We start from the raw sequence: 9,739 nt of genomic DNA on the forward strand, positions 1-9,739 counted from the left end.
GCCCCCAATAAAACCCTGGGCAGTGGATCTTTGAAGGCTTCTGTGCAAGACGACATCTCACACGTGTTGTCATCCTTTGCTGGGGGACTTAAATGTGACTCCACTGGGAGAAGACTTCTGGAAGCTTGCCCTGACTTCCTCTAGATTTCATCTCATGTGCCTTTTCCCACATCTGATTTTGTTTATATCCTTTCACTGTAATAAACCATACCCATGGGTCCAACTCTCTGCTGAGTTGTGTGTATGTCCCCTATAAATCTTCAAACCTCAGGATGGTCTTGGGGACCCTTGATGCAGTGCTAACAACTACAGCTTTACAGTCATGATATCTAGTAACATAAGTTTGTCAAATTTGTTTTTCCCTATGGTCTTGGCTATCTTTCACCCTTTGAATTTTTATATAAATTTAAAGATCAACTCAAAGTCCACAAAATTAAATGTGCAGTGATTTTTTAAATTGGGATTTTATTTGACCTACAAATCTACTAGGGAGAATTGATATTTCTGCCATATTGAGTCATTTATGTGATACAGTTACATCTTCTTTCATTTCCTCCAATTTTCTAAACAGCATTTTGTAGTTACATTTTTTTTTTTTAGGTAAAAAGGTTTTGTGCATCATTTATCAGATTTGTTATTATGAATTTGGTGGTCTTGATGCTAATAAATCATATTTTTAATGTCTATGCTTTTTTGCTTGTATTATAGAAATACATTGTATTACAGAATACATTGTATTATTATACATTGTATTTATAGAAATACAATGATTTTTATAATTGACTTTATATCCAGCAGCTTAAATAAATTCATGCATTAATTCTAATAGTTTAACCATAGAGCCTTTATCTGCTGTGTAAATATCCATGCCACCCATGGATAACAGGAGTTGTGTTTCTTCCTTTCCAATCATTGTTATGGACTGAATTATGTCCTTCCAAAATTCACATGCTGAGGAGGCCACTGAGAAGAATAGAGGGGGTCTGCTGGAAGCCGTGTGGCAGAACTGGGATGTTCTGGACGGAGGGCCTTTCACCCAAGCTGGACCCCGAGGAGATGAAATGAAAGATGCGCAAGGATGTGATCTCGTCCAGATGCAAATTCCTCACCTGTGTGGCCCTGCTGCAAGTCACTCCTGTTATTGGACAGCGTGTGAAGAGTGGGCATCACGGGTAAATGCATGATGCAAAGAGCCTGGCTACAGTCTCTGCTCCTATCTGTGAATGAATGGGCCCAGAAGGAGGTAAGAGACTATTTGAACGGATATAAAACTTCTATTTGTTAAGAACAAGTTTGGCTCTGGTAACTGAACTTTACAACTAAAAGATAAAACAATTTGGGAAGTGTCAAGAGTCATTTTATGGTCAAGGTACTCCATCATGGCTGTGATACTCAGCCTCTGTGGAAGCTGGTGCAATCATACATGATGTCAAACTCCATTTTCTAGCAAGTATTAATCATAACGGAGTGATATCTGCAATGGCACTGTCTTGTGAGTCACTTCTGTGTGCTTTTTCACTTCTGTCTGGAGCATATTTGTTGAAGAGTTCCTTTCCATTAGTTATGTTTTATGGCAGCCAGTGCCCAACCATGTCATTTAAGCACAAAATCATTTGTCTATATTTAATAAATGTACCAACTAAGAAAAATAGGGCTTTTGTTTTTCTTAACCCACTTTTTGCTGCAAACCAACCATCACTGGTGAGACTACTATAATCTTGTGATTATTACAAACTGCAGTAAATTGAGTTTGTCTTGTTTTGGACTGGAAAAAAAATTTTTTTATAAGCTGAAATCCTAACCACAAATACCTCAGAATGTGACTATATTTGGAGACAGGGCCTTTCAAGAGATAATTAAGTTAAAATGAGTAGTGCTGGAGAAGATTCTTGATAGTCCCTTGGACAGCAAGGAGATCAACCAGCCAATCCAAATGAAATCAACTCTGAATATTCACTGGAAGGACTGATGCTAGAAGCTGAAGCTCCAATACTTTGGCCACCTGATGCGAAGAGCCAACTTGTTGGAAAAGACCCTGATGCTGGGAAAGACTGAGGGCAGGAGGAGAAGCGGGTGACAGAGGATGAGATGGTTGAATGGCATCACTGACCCAAGGGACATGAGTTTGAACAAACTCAGGGAGACAGTGAAGGACAGAGAAGCCTGGCATGTTGCAGTCCATAGGGTGACAAAGAGTTGGACACAAGTTAGCTATTGAACAACAACAAAAGGGTGGACCCTTATTCTGAATGACTACTTATTAGAAGAGCTTAGAATACATGTAGAGAGGAAAAATTATGTGGAGACAGGGAGAAGATGGATGTCTACAAGCCAACTCTGCAAACACCTTGATCTTAGACTTCTAACCTCCATAAAAGCCACCCATGGAAAGCAAATAAGCACATTGTGCTGTAATACAATAGTTTTAAGTGAATGTATTAGGTTGTGAAATCATCACCACAATCTAGTTTTAGAACATTTCCATCACCCTAACAAGTTCCCTGGTGCCTGTTGACAGTCAAACCCCACTCCCACACCCAGTCTCAGGTAACCGCTAATTGTCAAACCTATAGATTCTCCTCTTTTGAACATTTTATATAAGTGGAATCATGCAATACATAGCCTTTGGCATCTTACCTTTTTAACTTAGCATAACGTTTTTTGATATAATGTTCCTCAGTGCTATATGTGTTGTTTTCTAGTCACCAGGTCATGTCCGGCTCTTTGTTACCCCATGGACTGTAGCCCGCCAGGCTCCTCTGTCCATGGGATTTCCCAGATAAGAATACTGAAGTGGATTGCCATTTCCTTCTCCAGGGGATCTTCCCGAGCCAGGGATCAAACCCAAGTTTCCTGCATTGGCAGTCAAATTTTTTACCACTGAGTCATCAAGGAAGTCCCCCTATACCAGGTAACAGTAGTTTATTCCTTTTTATTACTGAATTGCCTTTCATTGTATGGATATATTAAATTTCCAGCAGGCACATGGAAAGATGCTTCACATCACTAATCATCAAAGAAATTAAAATCAAACGAGTTATCACTTCACATTTGTCAGAATGACTATCATCAAAAAGACCACAAATAACAAATGTTAGAGAGGATGTGGAGAAAAGGAACCCTTATATACTGTTGGTAAGAATGTAAATTGGTATAGTCACTGCGGAAAACAGTATGGTGATTCCTCAAAAAACTGAAAGTAGAATTACCATCAGTTCAGTTCAGTTCATTTCAGTCACTCAGTCGTGTCCGATCTCTGCGACCCCATGAATCGCAGCATGCCAGACCTCCCTGTCCATCACCAACTCCCGGAGTTCACCCAAACTCACATCCATCGAGTCAGTGATGCCATCCAGCCATCTCATCCTCGGTAGTCCCCTTCTCCTCCTGCCCTCAATCCCTCCCAGCATCAGAATCTTTTCCAATTTGAGTCAACTCTTTGCATGAGGTGGCCAAAGTATTGGAGTTTCAGCTTTACCATCAGTCCTTCCAAAGAACACCCAGGACTGATCTCCTTTAGAATGGACTGGTTGGATCTCCTTGCAGCCCAAGGGACTCTCAAGAGTCTTCTCCAACACCATAGTTCAAAAGCATCAATTCTTTGGCGCTCAGCCTTCTTCACAGTCCAACTCTCACATCCATAAACAACCACTGGAAAAACCATAGCCTTGACTAGACGGACCTTAGTCGGCAAAGTAAAGTCTCTGGCTTTTCAATATGCTATCTGTGTTGGTCATAACTTTCCCTCCAAGGAGTAAGCGTCTTTTAATTTCATGGCTGCAATCACCATCTGCAGTGATTTTGGAGCTCCAAAAAATAAAGTCTGACACTGTTTCCACTGTTTCCCCATCTATTTCCCATGAAGTGAATTACCATATGATCCAGCAATTCCACTCCAGGTTATATATCCAGAGAAAATGGAAACATGAATTCTAAAAGATACATGCGTCCCAGTGTGTATGGCAGCACTATTTACAATAGCCAAGAAATGGAAGCCGCCTAAGTGTCCACCAGCAGGTGAATGGATAAAGATTTGATATATAGATATAGACGTACTGGAATACTATTCAGCCCTAAGAAAGAATGAAATTTTGCCATTTGCAACATGGATGGACTTGGAGGGTGTTAAGTGTAATCAGATGGAGAAAGACAAACACTACGTGATATCAGTTATATGCGGAATCTTTAAAAAAAAATCTAATGAATATAACAAAAAAGAAATAGACTCAGAGATATAGAGAACAAACCAATGGTTATCAGCAGGGCAAGAGAAGGGTGAGGGACAACACAGGGATGGGGATTCAGAGGCACAAACACTATGCATAAAATAAACAAGCCACAAGGATATATTATATACAGCACAGGGATCATAGCCAATATTGTATGATAACCGTAAATGAAATATAACTTTAAAAACTATGACTCAGTATTATTATATACCTGAAACCCTTATATAATATTGTGCATCAGCTAATACCTCAACTGAAAAAACACTATATTACCATTCAGTGTAAGTGCACATTTGCTTACAGTGGGTGACTTTATACCTCAATAATACTGTAAGAAGAATAATACAATAATACTGAAGAAGGCTGAGCACCGAAGAATTGATGCTTTTGAACTGTGGTGTTGGAGAAGACTCTTGAGAGTCGCTTGGACTGCAAGGAGATCCAACCAGTCCATTCTGAAGGAGATCAACCCTGGGATTTCTTTGGAAGGAATGATGATAAAACTGAAGCTCCAGTACTTTGGCCACCTCATGCGAAGAGTTGACTCATTGGAAAAGACTCTGATGCTGGGAGGGATTGGGGGCAGGAGAAGAAGGGGACGACCGAGGATGAGATGGCTGGATGGCATCACAGACTCGATGGATGTGGGTCTGAGTGAACTCCGGGAGATGGTGATGGACAGGGAGGCCTGGCGTGCTGCGATTCATGGGATCACAAAGAGTCGGACACGACTGAGCGACTGAACTGAACTGAATACTGTAAGAAAAATAACCAACACAGGATTAGAGGTAGGGACATACAGTTAAAATAAGGTAGATGATGGGTAATGGTGTTTCATTATGCTATTCCTTCTACTTTTAAGTATGTCTGAAATTTTTATAAGTTAAAGCATTAATAAGGGTAATGAGAGATTAAACTAAAATTTCTTTATAAAGACATACTTTATTAAATACTTAATATAGCTCAATTGTTATACCTATATTTACTTTTCAAGCCATTCCATTAAATGTGGGAATATTTAAGAGAAACTTGGCCAAGGAGATGCAAATGACCAACATGTTAGCCAGATCTGTATTTATACGTTGCATCCAACATCCTTAACTGACTTCATAGAACTCAAAAATCATGTCAAGAAACCATGAAGCTTAAAAAGACTTAGAGAAGTCACCATATGGCCTCTGTTTCTTAGAAAGTTTCACACAATAACGTTATCTTTTTAAGTATTCAGAGATGCACATAGAAGAGCTATTCAAGATCCTTTTGGTATTTTATTAATTGTTGTTATTGTTGTTTAGTCACTAAATCACATCAGACTCTTTGTGACCCCATGGCCTGTAGCCCACCAGGCTCCTCTGTCCATGGAATTCTCCAGGCAAGAATACTGAAGTGGGTTGCCCTTTCCTCCTCTAGGGGATCTTCCCAACCCAGGGATTGAATCTGTGTCTCCTCCATTGGCAGGCGGATTCTTTACCACTGAGCCACCAAGGAAGCATTTTATTAGTAGGTCAACACCATCCAGCCGTGTTAATAAATACCTTGCTTTAATCTACTGACAGCCAAGTCAACAGGACTAAGTTGTGCACCCATTATATGCCTGGCTTTCAACAAAGAGAAGAGGCTCATACAGGAAAATTACTGAGAAATTAAACACATGTATTATTAGAGAGTTTTTTAGAGACTTTTTTCTGAAGGTATTATGATACTGGATTGGCTCATGGGGCGAATGTACCTGAACCAGTGGTTGATAAGTGGAGAAAGGGATTTATTTTATTTATCTGAAGGGTTTGTCCTGGAATAGTTGGCAGTAAGATAGCACCATCTGTTGGAAAGATGCTATGTCAATCATCAGTTAAGCATTTTTGATACATGAAAAAAATGTTTGTCTTTCCAAAGTGCTTGATAAAGAACTATATTAGGATTAGAAGCCACAAGTTCAGTGGAACAAGAAATAAATTGCGTTTATATATCACATCCCCCATGGAAACAGTCTACTTGTGTAAGCTGGGCTGTTAAACATACACAAAATATAAATACATATTAATTTTATACATAAATAATTATATATAATTCATGTATTGTTTATATATAATATACAAAGTCTTCATTAATTGTTGTAGCCTTGTAGATCTCTTTGAAAGTTACCACCTTTACTTCCTCCCACTTCTTTAAACTCTTAAACAATTCCACTTGTCACACAGAATCTGTTCCCCTGACTTCTCAGAAATTTCTGATTTAGATAATTCCTACAAACCATGACCAGATTTGAAGGGACTCAATATTATTTTGCACAGTATATTAAAACCCTCTTTGCAAAACAAACAAATTAAAACATAAATAGACACTTCCATTGCAATACCAGTTGTTAGGAAAGATGATATATTTATTTTGTATTTTGAACAAAATTCCTGGGCTATTACAATGCATCAACATCTAAATACCAGAGTACCTGATCTTCCCACTTGAGTTCCGTAAGTAAAAGAAGGAAAGAAAATGCATTATCACTAGTCACAATGATCTAGAAGTCCATCTTCTAGATCCAAATTCTCTCCTCAATCTTTCAAGGTCCCTGAAAACTCAGTGCTTCTAAACTCACTTTCTATGATAAAGATAGATAAATCTTGGGTAGTTCCAACCGGAAAGTTCTCCAGTCATTTTCTGAATGATATTAACTATTATGCAAAAAAAACCTAGTAGCTTCTGTCCTTCAAATTCATGATTCCTAAGCTTATAATTAGTTTTTATAGGAAATGTTGTAGATGAGTCAAAGTACATTTTCTACAAAAAGTTCAGGCATCTTTCATATCGTAGAAACACTGTATGAAATCTTACAGAGACTATTTATAGTTTCTGGATCCAATTTGCTAACCATTCTCTAACTGCTTGCAGTTGTGAGCTTTCAGATGCTTGTAGATTCCTCTGCGCACTTATCCACTTGATCCAGCTTAGGAAAAACCAGCTTGAAAGGGTCAAGGAAGAGTTGTCACGGGGTGTAATTTAGCATGATCTAAAAATGGAGAGCTGGGGTGGGGTGTCTTGTGATAATAGGAAAGACACAAAAATGAATGTAGAGTAACCAACTCTTGCAAGAAAATCCTAACTCTAATCAGCGATGCCAACGATCTAGAGCATAGAGCGTTCTCCCTTTGCTTGACAGATATTCCTACTCAGTAAGAACTGAGCCTTAATCTGACCTGAGAATCCAGTTCAACAAGTGCTAAAGAACTGGTGTGTCCAAAGTGGACAGACAAGGTGGTTTTTAATGGGGGAGGAAGAAAATATCAGATTGCTTATTTCTAGTTTTAATTTCTATTTTGCAAATGATTTTCAGTTTATGCAATAGGTAGTGTATGTGTTTAGTTGCTCAGTTGTGTCTGATTCTTTGCCCACCAGGGTCCTCTGTCCATGGAATTCTCCAGGCAAGAATATTGGAGTGGGTTGCCATTCCCCTCTCCCAGAGCTCTTCCCAACCCAAGGATCAAACCCCTCTACATTGCAGGCAGATTCTTTACCATCTGAGTAACCACGGAATAATTAAATATATATTGCCATTTCTTACTCCAGGGGATCTTCCTGACTCAGGGATTGAACCCATGTCTCTTGAGTCTCCTGCATTGACAGGCAGATTCTTTCCAACTGCACCGCCTGGGAAGCCTATAGGGATGTGAAAGTAAGTAAGTTATATGTTTTACCAATAGAAGTAAGAAATCAAAGAAGTTTCGAGTCTGCTATTTTCAGGTGCCATAACCAATAAATTGAAATATTTATAGAAGAAAAATCTAGTTGCCATCACTACTCTAGAATCTCCCTAATATACTACCGTATGTTCTACACACAAAACAAACAAACAAACAAAAAATATGGCTTACTACTTTACTTCCTGATTTATAAAGAGCTTCCTTTCCCCTAAGCTCATGACCAACATGTAACAGCTATGTTAAAATTCCGTTTTTCTCCCAACCTTGAACCACACTTCTCATTTAGTTCCTATAGCTATGAACAAGCATCTTGGAATAGTTCATTTTTCAGATAGTTGTATCCTCAACATCACTAGGAAAACAGATGTGATTTACCAGGGTCACATCTGTTTATCTGTGGAGTGTGATAGCCATTGGCGCTATTTACCAGTATTTCCAGTTCTCTGCCTTCTGGGCACAGGGCAGGACTGGACTTTCTGTTCTCGGCAAGGGTGGAGCCACACCACTGATCTGGCCAGTGGACTATGAGCAATGTCACTTTTCTAGAGCACTTGACTTTCAGTGTGAGATTTCCTGCGTTCTCTCTTTACCCTTCCCCCGCCCGCCCCCACTGTCACAGTGAGCTTCTCCATCAGCGTGAATATTTAAAGGACCACTGGAAGCAAAGTCCCTCCGCCAACCTACTAGAACATGAAACATGGGTGAGAAAGAAACCTTTGCTGTTTTCAGCCACTGAGATTCAGGGGTTGATTGTTACCAGAGCATGAGCTGGTCTGCCCCCATGACAGCCTCAGAGATACCTGAAATTCCACTCAAAACCCAACAAGCCATAACTCAAAGTTTTGGTTAATAAGCTATTGTATATTACAAGAGATCTAGTCTTAATGTAAAAACTACAGGAGGTTCTTTATCAATAAATCCCCAAAGAGACAAGTGGGTCCTACCTCTTCCTGTGGTTTGAAGGGAATGTCTCCCTTTCAAATTGCAAACGGGAGTCTTTGGTAGCAGGTGCCAGGTTGGTCAGCTCAGAGAGCAGAAAAGCAGGAAACTGTCCTGTTTGACCCCAACTTGGAATTTTCAACCTTGAGACCTCATGTCTCAAGGTGAGAGCAGATAAAATTTGCAGAATTTGCAGAACTGGTTTTTCTTCCTCATTTTTCCTTGATGATTAAAAGAGAATTAATCTGATGAAATCAATTCCTCCCCCCAAAGCCCATCTCTATTTCACAGGGGATTAATGTCTAAACACACTCTTGGAAGTCCCTTGGACGGCAAGGAGGTCAAATCAGTCAATCCTGAAGGAAATCAGTCCTGAATAATTGAAAGGACTGATGCTGAAGCTGAAGCTCCAGTATTTTGGCCACCTGATGCAAAGAGCTGACTCACTGGAAAAGACCCTGATGCTGGGAAAGATTAAAGGCAGGAGGAGAAGGGGCTGACAGAGGATGAGACGGTTAGATGGCATCACTGACTCAATGGGCATGAGTTTGAGCAAACTCCAGGAGATAGTGAAGGACAGGGAAGTCTGTTGTGCTGCAGTCCATGGGGTTGCAAAGAGTTGGACATGACTGAGTAAGTGAACAACAGATATTGTTATGTGGACTTTTCTGGTGGCTCAGCAGTAAAGAATCCACCAGCCAATGCAGGGACATGAGTTTGGTCTCTGGGTCAGGAAGTTCTCCTGGAGAAGGAAATGGCAACCCACTCCAGTACTCTTGCCTGGAGAATTCCATGGACAGAGGAGCCTGGTGGGTTGCAAAGCCACAAGGTTGCAAAGAGTCAGACATGGCTTAGAGACTAAACAACAATGCATAT

General features: G+C 39.9%; 1 pseudogene; it reads left to right on the forward strand.

The window, feature by feature from the left end:
- Positions 1-1,011: 1,011 nt before the first annotated feature.
- LOC138931582 (mitochondrial import receptor subunit TOM5 homolog) lies at positions 1,012-1,176 on the forward strand (annotated as a pseudogene).
- Positions 1,177-9,739: the final 8,563 nt, after the last annotated feature.

Source organism: Ovis canadensis, chromosome 8 (assembly GCF_042477335.2).
Source record: "Ovis canadensis isolate MfBH-ARS-UI-01 breed Bighorn chromosome 8, ARS-UI_OviCan_v2, whole genome shotgun sequence".
NCBI classification, from domain to species: Eukaryota; Metazoa; Chordata; class Mammalia; order Artiodactyla; family Bovidae; genus Ovis; species Ovis canadensis.